We start from the raw sequence: 17,525 nt of genomic DNA, 5'->3' as shown, positions 1-17,525 counted from the left end.
TAAAAATAACAATATGTATAAAAGTTATGGTAATGATTTTACCAATTAATTCGTTACAATCAACACCCCTGTAGCATTCAAGGACCCAAAGTCCTTAAATTTAAACATGTTTTTAGGAAAAATTGAATCATGTTGATCCGAAACTGTAATGATTGTGTCACAGCTTGCTCTCATAATGAATTTGTGTTGGCACGTCTTAAACCTCAAGCGAGATGTAAACACACTGAAATTCTGAATGACATACACTTTCCTTTCGATCAAAACAGTAGCAAATTTGTCCACATATTAATAACTACACGTGATTGAATTTAATAATAATATATATTAGAAAGTAATTAATTAATGAATTGCCTTAATTCAAATCTGTACAACAGTAAAGGGCTGTCTTAATCAATTAATTCTGTTTTTAAAAATCTCTAGATGGTATATGTTAAAAACATATTTTATTAAATTGAATCACAATTGTCTGTACACGGTTAACAAATCAGAATGTCTTTTTATGGTAACAAATCAGAATCAGAATCATAATAATCATACTAATCTTCTCTCTCTCTCTCTCTATATATATATATATATATATATATATATATATATATATATATATATATATATGTGTGTGTGTGTGTGTGTGAGAGAGAGAGAGAGAGAGAGAGAGAGAATTAATTTACCAAAAACGAATACGTAATATGTATGATAACATGTTAAAAATGATTGTATTCAATTGTTTCATTAGTTTGAATTACACGGCTAAAAAATATTAATCTGAACACGGTAATTAGTAGAAAAGTAATTACCTTAATTAAAATCTATACACGGTAATATTGTGTTTTAATTTATTAATTACCTTAGTATAAATTTGTACATTCCCTCGCTATTTAAATTTATGTTATTGAATTGAGTAATTAGTTTGAATTACAGGGATTAAAAATTAACAATCTGTGCGGCAATTGGATTTTATATAGCGAGGGAATAGAAATTTCATTCAAACTAAATTGTAGGACTAAAAATAATAACAAATAACATAATAAACATTAATATTGTGTTTTAATTTATTAATTACCTTAGTATAAATTTGTACATGATATATGTTTAAATTGATGTTAGGGAAAATTGTAAAAGATGTCCTTCTATAATATGCCAATTATCAATGTCATCCCTGAATTATGAGTGGTGTAAATGTTGTCCCTCAATTATCAAAACGGTGCACATATAGCCCCTCCCGTAACGGACATGTAGTTCCCCGTTAGTGTAGTACGACGCCGTTAAGTCGGAGTAAATATGTAATTTAGTTGTTTTTTCCCTCCCTCGATTCGAAGTACCAGCGATGGACAGCGGTGGGGAACCACAGGTCTGTTATGGGAGGGGCTATATGTGCACCATTTTGATAATTGGGGGACAACATTTACACCACTCATAATTCATGGGTGACATTGATAATTGACATATTATATAGGGGCATTTTTTTTACCATTTTTCCTTGATGTTATTGAATTGAGTAATTAGTTTGAATTACAGGGATTAAAAATTAACAATCTGTGCAGCAATTGGATTTTATATATCGAGAGAATAGAAATTTCAATTCAAACTAAATTGTAGGACTAAAAATAATAAGAACTAACATAATAAACATAAAATGATGACATAGAAATTTCATTCAAACTAAATTTTAGGACTAAAATAATAAAAAATGTATATATATATATATATATATATATATATATATATATATATATATATATATATATATATATATATATATACTAGTTTTTTACGCGTATTGCGCGATTGAGATAATGCCCAATATTTTTTTAAAAAAGTATTTTAAAGTATATCAATGCAAGATTATATTGGAATTGTTCATGCATAGATAATTGAATGTTAAATTTGTGTATTTAAATAGGCAATTCTAAGTTTACAAATGCAAGATAATATAGTCAAGATTGATTATAGTTGTCAATAAAATAATTGTATAGGTATGGTTGAAACCAAATACAGGATATAAGGGAGAAAAAATAAAAATTAGGGCATAAATTATTAAATACTTCATATATACTAATATTGAAGAGCTAACTACTGATTGCCAAACAAGGACATTGCGAGATAGTTTCTCACTTCAATTTGTTGTGTGATTTGAATACTCTTTTTGTCACTAAATCTCCCAAGTAGTTAATATGATTGACTTAATTATATTTTTTATTTTTTTAAAACAATTATTATTATTATTATTATTATTATTATTATTATTATTATTAGTATTATTATTATTATTATTATTATTATTATTATTATTATTATTATTATTATTATTATTATTATTATTATTATTATATCATCATACCCTTAGGTCATTTTACATGTTAATCTAAACAACTAATTTTTTTAAATATCTTTTTACCAACCATTGATATAATTCGCTGGTCAAATTCGCTAATATAATCCGCTAACGCTAACCGCTAACTGCTGATTGTCAAACAAGGATATTGCGAAGTTGTTCTCACTTCAATTTGTTGTGTGATTTGAATAGTCTCTTTGTCAACAAATCCTTCAAGTAATTAATATGATTAGCTTTATTAATTATATTTTTTTAATTTTTTCATGGTATTAATAAAATACTTGGTAAATAAATATATAGCATTATTTTGTATTATAACTTTGATATTTAATTAAAAAAATAGTGCACAAAAAAAGGTAATAGACAATGTGTGAATATAATCAATTGATGAATTTGAATGTAAAGAATTTTTACATTGGAGAAATATAAAGATAATATAACTAATAAAATTATTTTTCTTAATTAATTTATTAATAATGAATTATTATTTTTAAATAAAGACATTGTAGGGACAATCTAGCAAATATAATCAATTGATGAATTTGAATATAAAGAATTTTTATATTGGAGAAAAATAAATACAATATAACTAATGAAATTATTTTTCTTATTTAATTTATTAATAATGAATAATTTTTTTTGAATAAAGGCATTGTACACACATAATTCTAAATTAAAAAATGATAGTATTATTTTTTGTTGTAGCTACTAAATTATTATTTTTAATTAATTTAATAAGAGAAAATAGAGTACTAATTATGCCAACTTTGATTGGGATGAGGTTCGAACCTAAGACCTTTAAATTCTTATTAAAATCAATGAGTAAGTTAACGGTGAACTAACAGAAATTAACGGAAAAGATAATATTTAATGGAAAAGTTAACAGAAAATCACATTTATTAAGGATAAATTAGGAAATCTTAAGGAAAAATTAAAATCTGATCAATCTGAGCCATTCATTTGATTAAAAAATTTGACCGCCATTTTTTCTACCCATTATAGGCCTAACTCTCTTGGGCTCTTATTAGTATAGTAGATATATATATATATATATATATATATATATATATATATATATATATATATATATATATATATATATATATATATATATATATATATATTAAATACATTGTATACATAAAAAATTAAATACATAAAGCCATAGGGGATAGGGTTGCGTACTTGCATAATAGCGGTAATGCCGAAGCAAGGAAAAGCAAGGGTATTGCGGCTGCCGATTTCGTAAGGACGGTGTTGCGGTAATGCCGACTGCGGCTTAATATAGTATATATACAAATTTATTTTTTATTTTTTAAATTATGGGGCCCCCAAATATTGGGGGCCCTGTGCAAAGGCCCTGGGCAGACTTGCCCAGGGCCCCAGGGTCGGCCTTGTGTATGCGTTTAAGAGAACTCACTTTGTAAGGAGAAAGTAGAAGTAATAAAAAGATGAGTTATAAGTTCATTGATGTCTTGTTTGTTTATAATTACTTTCCCTTTATTAGTTTCTGCACGAACTACACCTCCATCTCCATCTCCTATAAATATTTCAGAAAAAATTGCTAAAGCTATGATAAAACAAATAGGAGATTGTATTCAGATACATATGTCGCTTTCTTAAACAAGACTGTTAGAAATTAAACGTATTGTATTATAACATATTCTTTCCTATTACAGAGTAGTATTTGTTCAAATATACTTTGTCAATTTAATGAAGCACAAAGAGCCAACAACGCCTCCACTCTCGATTTTATGACCTCCCACATGAAAAAGGTCACTACATGCCATCTAAGCACAATGTCCTTGGCATTACTAAAATAGGTGAAAATGTGAAATTATACCACGGATGACATTATTATATAATTTTGTTTAATATAATTCTTGTATTTTTAAAATAATGATATAATTAATTAATTAATTAATTAAAAATAATAATTAACACCATTAAATTCAACCATTCACTAATGCCTTCATCAAGTTTTTAAACCCTCAAACTGTCATGGAAATAATGTCAAATATAACCAATTAATAAAATAGAAGCGGCAGAGAGCTTAATATGCATTCTAAAACGTTTGATACAAATAGAAATAAAAATTAATAGGAATAACGTTTAAATTGGCCACTGAATATAACTTGAAAATGTAATTAGGCTACTGAAAAAAAAATATAAGTGCAATTAGGACATTAAACACACAAATGTATGCAATTTCACATGATAACAGGTTACTATCCATTTCATCTGGTTTCTTGCTTACGTGGAAGGTGAGTTGGCATTTTAAATAAATTTTAATAATAAACTTTTAAAATAAAAAATAATAATAATAAAGATTGCGGTGGCTACTGGCCACCCCCTCCTCCTTCGTCACCAAACGGGTAACTTAAACTGATATTGATATATAGCCTAAAATTAAATGAATCTCATTGTATCATTATGAATATTTACCCAATTTATTAAAGAAAAATAGCATATAAGAAATTCTTATCTCTAACATTCTTCCACCAAAAGATTGAATCCCCAACATTTTTAATTTCTGACAAGAAATTGATTTTGGATTTTATTTAGCAACCAAACAAGGCATTACATGTAGAGTGCACTTCAAAAATGAGTGCATTTGAAGTATAAGATTAAATAAGCATGTTTCTAAACACAAAAATTATATATATATATATATATATATATATATATATATATATATATATATATATATATATATTGGTCAAACAACAAGATGTCCTGTGCAAACTCTAATAATTGTTATAGCAGGCCAACCCAATTAAGGGCTATACGAGAGGGGTTTGAACTCCCGACCTTCTTAAGGGACGATAGTGCACGACAACTCACGCCAATCAAGTTGGCTAATTTAATTATATATATTATTATTAATATTTAATCAAATAAAAAAAAAGTAAAGTTAATTATCGAAATGGTCCCTTAACTATAGTAAAATTATCAATTTGACAGGTAACAATTGGAAAAAATTGAAATTTGATTAGACAAGACCGTAGCCGAGGCCTAATTAATATATGGAAGCTAAGTTGGGAGTTGAGGTTACGGCCCTAAGGCATTAGGACTATATATGTAGAGACACAAGTTTTAGTCTCCCATGAAACACTACCCTCACCTCTAGAAGAGCCCAACTAGAGTTAACAAGCTAGGACGCAATTCACCATCACAGTTTAATTAATATACAGAAAGGGAGCTGGGAATTGACCACATTTAATTTGCATGGTTAAACCATCAGCTCTTAGAATTTGGGTATGGCTAAACATGGAATGGGACATTTTGCATTCAAATGAAAATGAGTTAATACCCAATATAGTCTTTGATTATATTGATTTTACTCAATTTAGTTCTAAATGACTTTTTATGTTCAACTAGTATTTGCGCCCGTGCGATGCACGGAATGTATTTGTTAAAATATTTTAAGAATAATTAGATCGATATATACTTATATAAATTATTACATCGAATATTATATAATGCAATTGATGAATTGAGTTGGATCGATTTTATTTTCTAATGTTATCATTGCATGAATTCGATCAAATAATTGCCCAATTAATAGTCACTGTGTAGATGTACGCATCCAGTGCTGAAATTTTAGATATTTTAAATATGGAATAAGGTTCAAATTGGCAACTGAACGTAACCTGAAAATACAATTAGGCCACTGAACAAAAAAAAAAGTACAATTAGGCCACTGAACACTCCAAATGTATGCAATTTCACCTGATAGAAGATTACAATCAATTTTAGCATGTTACTTGCTTACGTGGCAGCTGAGTTGACATTTTTAATAATTTTTAAATACTTTTAAATAAATTTTAATAATAATTTTTAAAAAAAAAAATTAAAAAAAACGACGGGGTTTATTTTTATTTTTTCAATTTTTTTAAAAAATTTATTATTAAAATTTATTAAAAATTATTAAAAATGTCAGCTCAGCCGCTACGTAAGCAGATAACCTGCTAAAATTGTGGTAACCTGCTATCCGGTGAAATTGCATATATTTGGAGTTTTCAGTGGCCTGATTGCACGTTTTTGGAGTGTTCGGTGGTCTAATTACACGTTTTTGGAGTGTTCAGTGGTCTAATTGCACTTTTTTTTTTGTTCAGTGGTCTAATTGCATTTTCAGGTTACGTTCAGTGGCCAATTTGAACCTTATTCTTTTAAATATCAGTGTTGAGTGAATTATATATGAGGATCATATTTAATTTTGAGTGAATTATTAATATTCATTACATTTTCTAATTGGTCTAATTTGTTTTCCATCTTTAAGCAAAGTCTTCCTTACACATTCTATACATAATTACACATCTTTATATATACGTATTGCAATGAGGTCCCATAATTTTGGATAAAGATGTGCTACAAAATCAGTCATAATTATTTTCTTTCGAATCATTCATACGTATTGCAAGAACATTATATTAACATCTTTAATTACACAATTTTCCTTATAAATTGTGGATACTAAACAATTCTATTCAATTTTCCATTTGTAAATATATATCTTTACATAACTATATTTCCAGTAACATATATATACATTTTTTTTTTAATATTTGTAGTAACTTTACATTCTATAAAATATATAACTGAGATTAATATTTTTTTTTATCTCGACAAAACCTTTTTTTTTTTTTTACATACTCGGCTAAACCTTATAATTACACAATTCTTATATTCTTAAAATAAAATAACATTTGATGTAAAAATTATTAATTTCCATATTGATTAATATTCTTTCCATCTCGGCAAAGTCTTATATTTCCATCTCGTATTGCAAAACATTTTCCATCTTTAATTATAAAATTTTCCTTATAAATTGTGGATACTAAATGATTCTATTCCATTTTCCATTTTTAAATATATATCTTTACATAACTATATTTCAGTAACATATATATACAGATTTTTTTTATATTAGTCACTTTATGTTTTATAAAATATATAAATGAGATTAATATTCTTTTTATATACTGAGTCAGTTTGGAATCATTTTTAATTTCAGTCAATTATTAATAGTCATTTTCTATTTCAATTGGCCTAAATTTCATGTCATTTTTATTCTCAGTCAATTATTCCTTTTTAATACATATTAATTAATTAGTTAATTATTAATAATAGTTTTTTTTTAATATTTTCACTGACTTTACATTTTATAAAATATAAAATATATAACCGAGATTAATATTTCTTTCCATCTCGGTTAAACATTGAGGTGCAAACTTCATTTTACATTTTTATTAATACATTTTATACCAGTAATTTTTATATTTTTATTAACTTATTAATATTCATTGCTTTTTCCAATTGGCCTAATTTCCATTAAAAAAATTTTTATCTTTCCAGTAATTTATTAATATTCAAGTATTAATACTCATTTCATTTGTATTTTTTAATCAAGTATTACTATTCATTTTATTTTGTGTATTTGAGTCAGTTTTGAAGCATTTTTAATTTTCAGTCAATTATTAATTATCATTTCCTATTTCAATAGGCCTAAATTCTGTGCCCTTTTTATTCTCAGTTAATAATTATTTTTGTAATATTCTTTTAAATACTATAATTTCACCTATGAACATGGTGTGGATAAACGAATAAAACAAATGAATATTCAAAAAAATGTAAACTATTAAATCTTTCAATTTAAACAAAAGACAGAAATTTAAAATTTTAAATATAAAATCTATATGCTTATTCGTTTTACTGGATATGTTTATTACCAATTAACTATATTACCAATTAAATTATAAAATACCATACACATTCTTACAAATTATGCTATTACCTAATTAATATATTTTGTGCACGGTATTACCAATAGAATATGTAATTTTTTTAAAAGAAATATAGAATATTTAATTAATTGACTACAAAAGTTTGAGCGGAAAAATGAAATAGGAGGATTTTGATTTATATATACATATATATATATATATATATATATATATATATATATATATATATATATATATAAAAGGTATTATTTTTTTAATTAAGTTAAAATATTATTAAATCGAAATTATTTAAAATATATAGATTTACATTAACAAAAATCTTATTAATTTCGGATATTAAAATTATATATTTATATTAAAGGTGAAATTATAAATAATTAAGTTTCAATAATTTTAATTATTCCCTAAGTTATATATATGGTTAGTAATGAATATTTTCCTATATTAGATTATGCTTATATTGGTTACCCGTATTAACCATCACTATATTAGATTAATATATAATTGTTTTAATATAATATATAATTAAATCTAAACATATGGTTAATATTTATTCAATATTATTATGAAAGTATTACAATTATAGCTTTGTATATGTAAACATAGAAACTTAAATAGTTTTAATCAAAATTATTAAAAATAATGCGTCTACGGTATAAAATAAATTATACTTGCTTTAATAATTAATTATTAATATAATTACCTAATATAAATTTACAATTATTAATAATTATTTGTGGTAATTATTAGGCATTAAAAAGATAAATAAAAAAATAAGAAAAACAGAATAGGAAATAATATATAGATGCCATACGATATCTTACATAAAGGCAAATTGATATAAAATTTAATCTAGAATTATAGTAGGAATAGGAAAGTAGGAAAGAATATATTGTATTAGTAATTGTATTAACATATTTGAATGTACAATTGTAGTACGAATAGGATTTGTATTACCATATATTTTAGAATATTATGCAAACCTTAATAGTGTATGAGTCCGGAAAGTTAAAATGGAAGATTTTGTTTCTATATATAATATATAGATTACTGATTGTTTTAATAAGCTTATTATTAATAAATTTGGACAATTAATTATTAATATTCAATTTGGTTCTATTATTTTCGCACAATCTTCCTTATAAATTCTTGATACTACATACCGATTGTTTTTCATTTTCCCTTTTTAAGGGAAATAATACCATATTATTAGTAAAAGTTTGGGCTACAAACTACAGAGAAGAATTTTATTTTTATTATTAGTATAGAAAAATTTAATTTCATAAAATTTTAAATAAATGTTACCATAATTATCTGTACTAATTTGTCATATATAAATTTCTTACTTTAATAATATTAAATCATATGATAATCTATTCTATTAATAAAAAATAAAATCCTCCTTGCATAACACAAAAAGAACAATAAAAAACACCATCAGATACTGAATACTTAAAACACAACTCACAGATATTTATATATAAAAAAATATTGAATGGAACAAATAATCCTTACTCTAAAAACAAAAAATATAAGAACATTGATTTTTAATCACAGGAAATCAAGTTTAGGTCAATAAAAGCAAAAAACACCAAATGGTACTTTCAAGCATGCACATATAGAGATATTTTAATCTATTGGCCTTCAATTCTTTCTCAGAATCAGAAGAAGTATCTTCATCAGATGAAAAGGAACCACTTTCCACCACCTTCTTCTGAATCTTGACATCGACCTTTTTTTTTTCCTCTATAACTTATTTTAAAGCGGAATCCTTTTTCTGCTTTTTTGCGCTGGCCTTCTCGACCTCTCTTAACTACAAAGTCACCAAAAAACAATGAACTCGGGTAGTATCCCCTACTGACTCCGTAACCATTACACCGCACAAATAACAAAAACCATACATGGAAATAAAATATATAAATAATATTACAAAATTATTGTTTTAAACAAAACAATAATACGAAAAAAAATACATACAATACAATTTTTTTAAAAAAAAAAAAAAACAGAACAATAAGTAAAAACAAAACAATACAATACAATTTTTTTTTAAAAAAAAAAAACAGAACAATAAGTAAAAACAAAACAATAGTTAAAAAATTGTGGAAGATCAATTATAGTAAAAAATAATACGAAAAAAATACTTTTCTAAAAAAATTAAACCTTTTTGCATCGGCTTAGTCAGATCAATTACAGTTGATCTGGAGTGGCATCGACCCGGGTAAATCCATAATAAAGAATGTAAATGAAAAAAATAATAACATTTTTTTCACAGAGATAGAAATAGCTAGAAGAAAAAACTGTACCTTTATTGCTTTGAAGTATGCATATTAGTTTGAGCGGCTATTGAACCATAATGATTAAATTGATAAATTGGTGATGAGAGAGTCACCTGCAAGGGAAAAGAGAGATGCAATGTAAAATGAAGACTTTAATTTTTTTTAGTCATCAACTCATTGTATTTATAGGTGAAAAATATGAGAATTATAAATTTGTAAGATTTTTCAAAAGGAAATTGTATTTATTTATTTAAGGTATTGCCATAATCAAATTATTATATTAATAAATAATACTAGTATTTGCACCCGTGCGATGCACGGAATGGATTTGTTGTAATATATTAAGAATATATGAATCGATATATAATTATTTAAATTAGAACATCAAATATTATATAGTACAATTAAAGATATAGTTTGGATCGTTTATATATTTTGATGTTATCATTGCTTGAATTTGTGCAAATAATTGCTCAAATTAATAGCTAATATCTAGATGTACGCATGCGGTGCTATAACTTTGAAGATTTTATTTATCATTGTTTAGTATTTTCATAAATTAGGCAAATGTGTTCGTTCTCTAACAACTCAGTTATAGAAATGAATTGCCATCCTTCTTCATTTGTATGGAAGAGATATATATATATATATATATATATATATATATATATATATATATATATATATATATATATATATTTGTCTAGATATATAGCAATTTTTTCATTTAAAAAAAAAAACTTAATATCACCAATTATATTTACACATTATTGAAACCTCTTTGTAGACGACATTGGTAGTGGCAACACAATCTTGTTTATCTTCGTCTAGAGCTAACACCTTCAATCCATCAAGACGGGTTACTTGGGTGAAAATATATAATGGTAGAATATCATATCACTTAATTAGTTATCCTTTTATATTTTCAGTCAATTAGTAATATTAGATTCATTTTCAGCCATTTTTTTTATTATTTTCAGTCAATTAGTCAATTAGAATATCAAAATACAGTGATATTTTTACCTAATTTTCGTTCCATTTTTATTGATGATGTAGATATTATTATTGAAATATTTCCGTTCCATTTTTAAATTACATTTACTATTGTTTAAACTATGTATTTACTAACCAAGACTATGTGGTCTAATGGTACTTGGGTTGGACTTCCATTTGGAAGGTTGTGAGTTTGAGCCTTAGTGGAGGTGTTATTGGTTCTTTGTATTTCAGTAGATTGAGAAAGTATATGAACAAATATTACATTCTAATAAAAGCGAATACCAATTATTCATTTCCTTTTATATTTTCAGTCAATTAGTCATTTTATATTTTCAATCAGTTATTCATTTTTATTTTCAGTCAATTAGTCACTTTTGGATCATTTTTTATTTGCAATCAATTATTAATATTCATTTCCTTTTATATTTTCAGTCAATTATTCGAGCCTTAGTGGAGGCGTTATTGGTTCTTTGTGTTTCAGTAGGTTGAGAAAGTATATGAACAAATATTACATTCTAATAAAAGCGAATACCAATTATTAATATTCATTTCCTTTTATATTTTCAGTCAATTATTCATTTTTATTTTCAGTCAATTAGTCATTTTATATTTTCAGTCAATTATTCATTTTTATTTTCAGTCAATTAGTCACTTTTGGATCATTTTTTATTTGCAATCAATTATTAATATTCATTTCCTTTTATATTTTCAGTCAATTATTCATTTTTATTTTCAGTCAATTAGTCAATTGGAAAATAGATGCAGTGATATTTTTACCTAATTTTCGTTCCATTTTAATTTGATGATGTATAATATTATTAATGAAATATTTTCGTTCCATTTTTAATTTACCTTTACTATATTTTAAAATATGCCTTTACTATTTGATGATGTAATATATTATTATTGAAATATTTCCTTTCCATTTTTAATTTTCCTTTACTTCTCAACAAAAACAAAAACAAAAAAAAAACAAAAAAACAAAAAAACAAAAACAAAAAAAAAAACAAAAAAAAAGAGAGAGATTTCTCAATACTTGTCCACATTGATGGGCAAGCAATTATGTTTGTAAGAGGAGCATTGCTCATCTTATATAGAGTTTGAGCTCCTATTTCCAAATATTTTCAATCCCACATCATTTACAAAGGGAGCCGGTGCGCCGGTGCTCCCTTTTGTCTTTTTTATTTTTATTTTTAATTTTAATTGGGAAAATGACACTTTTTCTCCCTAAATTATATAGTTATAGCACATTTCCCCCCTGAGTTGTTCATGTAAGCACATTAGCCCCCTCAATTATTTTAAAAGTGGCAGTTTCTCCCCCCTGATATATAAAATTGACATTTCTACCCTTAAAGAAAACATTTTATTTATTTTTCTTCTCCAACAAATTATTGCTTATACGTTGGGATGATCACAGTTCGATTTGAACTGAACCGGACACTATAGAAATCGAATTGAAAATTTCCGGTTATGACTCAGATCCAGAACCCAATATTTGGATTTCAATTTATTAAAATTATGAATCGAAAAAATTGGATCCTGAACCGTGAACCGACAGTTCCAGGTCCGGTTCGCGATTTTGAACCGTCTTTATTTTAAAATTTTTATTTATTTTTTATTTTTTAAATAGTCTAAAATCAACAATAAATCTATTTTTTTTAGTTCGGAACATGAACCGGCCGTTCCGGTTCGTGATTTTAATAAACTCTAAATATCAGGTTTCGATTCTAAATTGTAATTGGAATATTTCAATTTAGTTGCTATAGTGTCTGTTCGGTTTGAACCGAATCGCGGTCATAATTTGTTGGAGAAGAAAAATAAATAAAATATTTTAAGGGTAAAATGTCCATTTAACATTTCAAGGGGAAAAATAGCCACTTAAATAATTCAGGGAGAAAAAGTGCTATAAGTATATAACATAGGGGGAAAAAGTGCTATTTTCCCATTTTAATTTTATTTTGTATATCGTTTTGTTTGGATTATTATTATTATTATTATTATTATTATTATTATTATTATTATTATTATTATTATTGACAAATTCGGTAAAATTTTAACGAATTCACCATTTTAACAATTTATCTTTAATCAAAACACTAAAAATATTATTTCATAACTCAGTAATTTGCTCCAAAGTGCTAAAAACTAAAACAATACATACATTTTGGGTTAATCTTTCCCACCCCAACTAATAATAATAATAAATAATATATAATATATAATAAATAATAAATAATAAATAAAAACTAAAATAAGAAGACAAAACCAAAATTTCTTAAATAAGAACTTTTGACTTCTCAATACTTGTCACATTGCTGAAAAAACAATTATGTTTGTACCTCTTATATAGAGGAGCTCAAGAGCTCCTCTTTTCAAACATTTTCAATGTGGGATCAAAATGATCCCACATTATATACAAAGGGAGCCCATGGCTCCCCTTTATTTTTTTTTTTTTTTTGGTTAATTTAAATTTTATTGTGCATATAATTTTGTTAGGATTATTATTATTATTATTATTATTATTATTATTATTATTATTATTATTGTTGTTGTTGTTGTTGTTGTTGTTGTTGTTGTTGTTGTTGTTGTTGTAATTTGATTATTTGGCAAATTCGTCAAAATTTTAAGAAATTTGTCTGTTTAACATTTTATATTTAATCAAAACAAAAAATATATATAATAAGTCAGTAATTTTGCTCCAAACTGCTAAAAACTAATACAACACATACATTTCGGATTAATCTTTCACAGCCCCCACTAATAATAAATAAATAAATAAAAACTAAAATAAGAATACAAAGTTAATTAAGGCTTCTTAAATAAGAACCTTTTGAATTCTCAAGCCCACATTGTTGGGCAATCAATTATGTTTGTAAGAGGAATATTGCTCATCTATATAAGATGAGCTCTCTCTTTTCAAACATTTTTCATGTGGGATCAAAATGATCCCACATCATTTACAAATGGAGCCAATGACTCCCGTTTGTCTTCTTTTTTTTTTTCTTTTTTTTTTTTAATTCTAATTTTATTTTGTATATAGTTTTGTTTGGATTATTATTATTATTATTGTTATTATTATTATTATTAATTTATTATTATTATTATTGTTGTTGTTGTTGTTGTTGTTGTTGTTGTTGTAATTTGATTATTTGGCAAATTCGTCAAAATTTTATGAAATTCGCATGTTTAACATTTTATATTTAATCAAAACATAAAAAATATTATTTAATAACTTAGCAATTTGCTCCAAACTGATAAAAATTAAAACAACACATACATTTTGGGTTAATCTTTCTAGAACCCCCTAATAAATTTAAAAAAAAATTTAAAAAAAAAAACTAAAATAAGAAGCCATTAAGATAAGGTTTCTTAAATAAGAGCCTTTTGACACGTTGAGCTTCAATAGGTTGAGAAAGTTTATATGAGCAGATACTACATGTAACAGGGTGAATCGAATAGTTATGTTGTGAAACCGTGTCCACCTTGTAAGGTGGACACAGTTCTATGTTCATAATTACTGAACTATATGCTCATAATTATAAAGTTAAATATTCATAATCTTTGAACTTCATATTCATAATTATTGAACTCTATATTCATAATTACAGAACTCTATGTTATTACTTACTGAACTATATGTTCATAATTATAAAGATATATATTCATAATTTTTGAACTTTATATTCACAATTATTGAATCTCTATAATCATAATTATATAACTATATGTTCATAATTACGTTCACAACACTATGTTCATAATTATAGAACTATATGTTCATAATTTTTGAACTATATATATTCATAATTATGAACAATTTTAGAACCATGTCTAGCTTGCAAGATGGACACGATTCCACAGCATAATTTGCCGGGTCAATAACACGGTGTCAATAAATGAATAAAATAAATGAATATTCAAAGTAATGTAAAACCATTAAATCTTTCAATTTAAACAAAAGGCAAAAATTTAAATATCATACATATTATTACCCATTATGCTATAATGTTATTACCTAATTAATATTTGTTCTACACGGTATTACCAATAAAATATTTAATTAATTGTCTGCAAAAGTTTGAGCGGAAAAAATAAAATAGGAGGATTTATATATATATATATATATATATATATATATATATATATATATATATAAGTTATTATTTTTATAATTAGGTATAATATTATTAAATTGAAATGTAACCGGGACTATGTGGTCTAATGGTACCCGGGTTGGACTTCCATTTGGAAGGTTGTAAGTTCGAGCCTCAGTGGAGGCGTTATTAGCTCTCTGTGTTTCAGTAGGTTGAGAAAGTATATGAACAGATACTACAATGTAATAGAGCTAGTAGCATTCAAAAAAAAAAAATTATTAAATTGAAATGATTTAAAATATATAAATCAACAATAAAAAAAAATCTAATTAATTTTGGATATTGAAATCTATATATTTATATTAAAGGTGAAATTATAAATAATTAAGTTTCAATAAGTTTAGTTATTTCTTAAATTTATATTTTATAAAATATATAACCGAGATTAATATTTTTTCTATATACTAAGTTAGTTTGGAAGAATTTTTCATTTTTAGTCAATTATTAATAGTTATTTCTTTTTTTTTTTCATTTTTGAAAATATTAATAGTCATTTCTTATTTCAATTGACCTAAATTTTTTGTCATTTTTATTCTTAGTCAATTATTCTTTTTTAATACATATTAATTAATTAGTTAATTATTAATAACAACTTTTTTATATTTCCACTAACTTTACATTTTATAAAAAATATAATCGAGATTAATATTTCTTTCTATCTCAGCTAAACGCTAAGATGCAAACTTCATTTTATATATTTATTAATACATTATACCAGTAATTTTTATATTTTTAGTAACTTATTAATATTCAAGTATTTATATTCATTTCATTTTTCAATTATCCTAATTTCAATGAAAATTTTTATATTTTCAGTAATTTATTAATATTCAAGCATTAATATTCATTTCATTTTCATTTTTTTAATCAAGTATTAATATTCATTTCATTTTTTACATTTGAGTCAATTTTGAAGCATTTTTAATTTTCAGTCAATTATTAATAGTCATTTCTTATTTCAATTGGCGTAAATTCCGTGCCGTTTTTATTCTCAGTTAATAATTATTTTTTAAATACCATAATTTCACCTATGAACATGGTGTTGATAAACGAATAAAACAAATGAATATTCAAAGTAATGTAAAACCATTAAATCTTTCAATTTATATAAAAGACAGATATTTAAAATTTTAAATATAAAATATATATGCTTATTCATGCAGTTGACTGAATATGCTTATTACCAATTAATTATATTACCAATTATATTATAAATTATCATACATATTATTACTCATTATGCTATTATATTATTACCTAATTAATATCTGTTCTACGTGGTATTACCAATAGCATGTTTAATTAATTGACTTCAAAGCCCGCATGGGTAGCTCAACTGGTCATAGAGGTGAAACTTTGGAAAAATGACCAGGGATCGAGTCTTACCAGCGACAGTGTGGTAGCAACCTCTCAAAGTGGGGCTCCTTGTGCGCAGTGAGCACCGGTTTAGCTTCTGTGGTTCATGTTCAGTCCAGACACCGATTTACATCTTCCCAAATGCTCTGTCGGGTATTAGGTATTGTTTTTATAATTAAGGTATAATATTAATATATTATTAAATTGAAATTATTTAAAATATATAGAACCACATTAAGAAAACTCTTATTAATTTCAGATATTAAAACTACATATTTATATTAAAGGTGAAATTATAAATAATTAAGTTTCATTTAATTTAGTTAATTCCTAAGTTATATATGGTTAGCAATGAATATTTTCTTATATTAGATTATGCTTATATATGGTTTGCCCGTATTAATCATCACTATATTAGATTAATATATAATATATATATATATATATATATATATATATAATTAAATCTAACTATATGGATATTATTTATTCAATATTATTTAAAAGTATTACAATTATAGCTTTGTATATGAAAAATATTAAAATTTGAGTAGTTTAAATCAAAATTATTAAAAATAATGCGTATATAGTACAAAATAATTATACTTGCTTTAATAATTAATTATTAATATAATTTTCCAATATAAATTTACAATTATTA

Source organism: Ipomoea nil, unplaced genomic scaffold (assembly GCF_001879475.1).
Source record: "Ipomoea nil cultivar Tokyo-kokei standard unplaced genomic scaffold, Asagao_1.1 scaffold1940, whole genome shotgun sequence".
NCBI classification, from domain to species: domain Eukaryota; kingdom Viridiplantae; phylum Streptophyta; class Magnoliopsida; order Solanales; family Convolvulaceae; genus Ipomoea; species Ipomoea nil.
The sequence above is the reverse complement of the archived record's forward strand: the minus strand, read 5'-3'. Positions refer to the sequence as shown.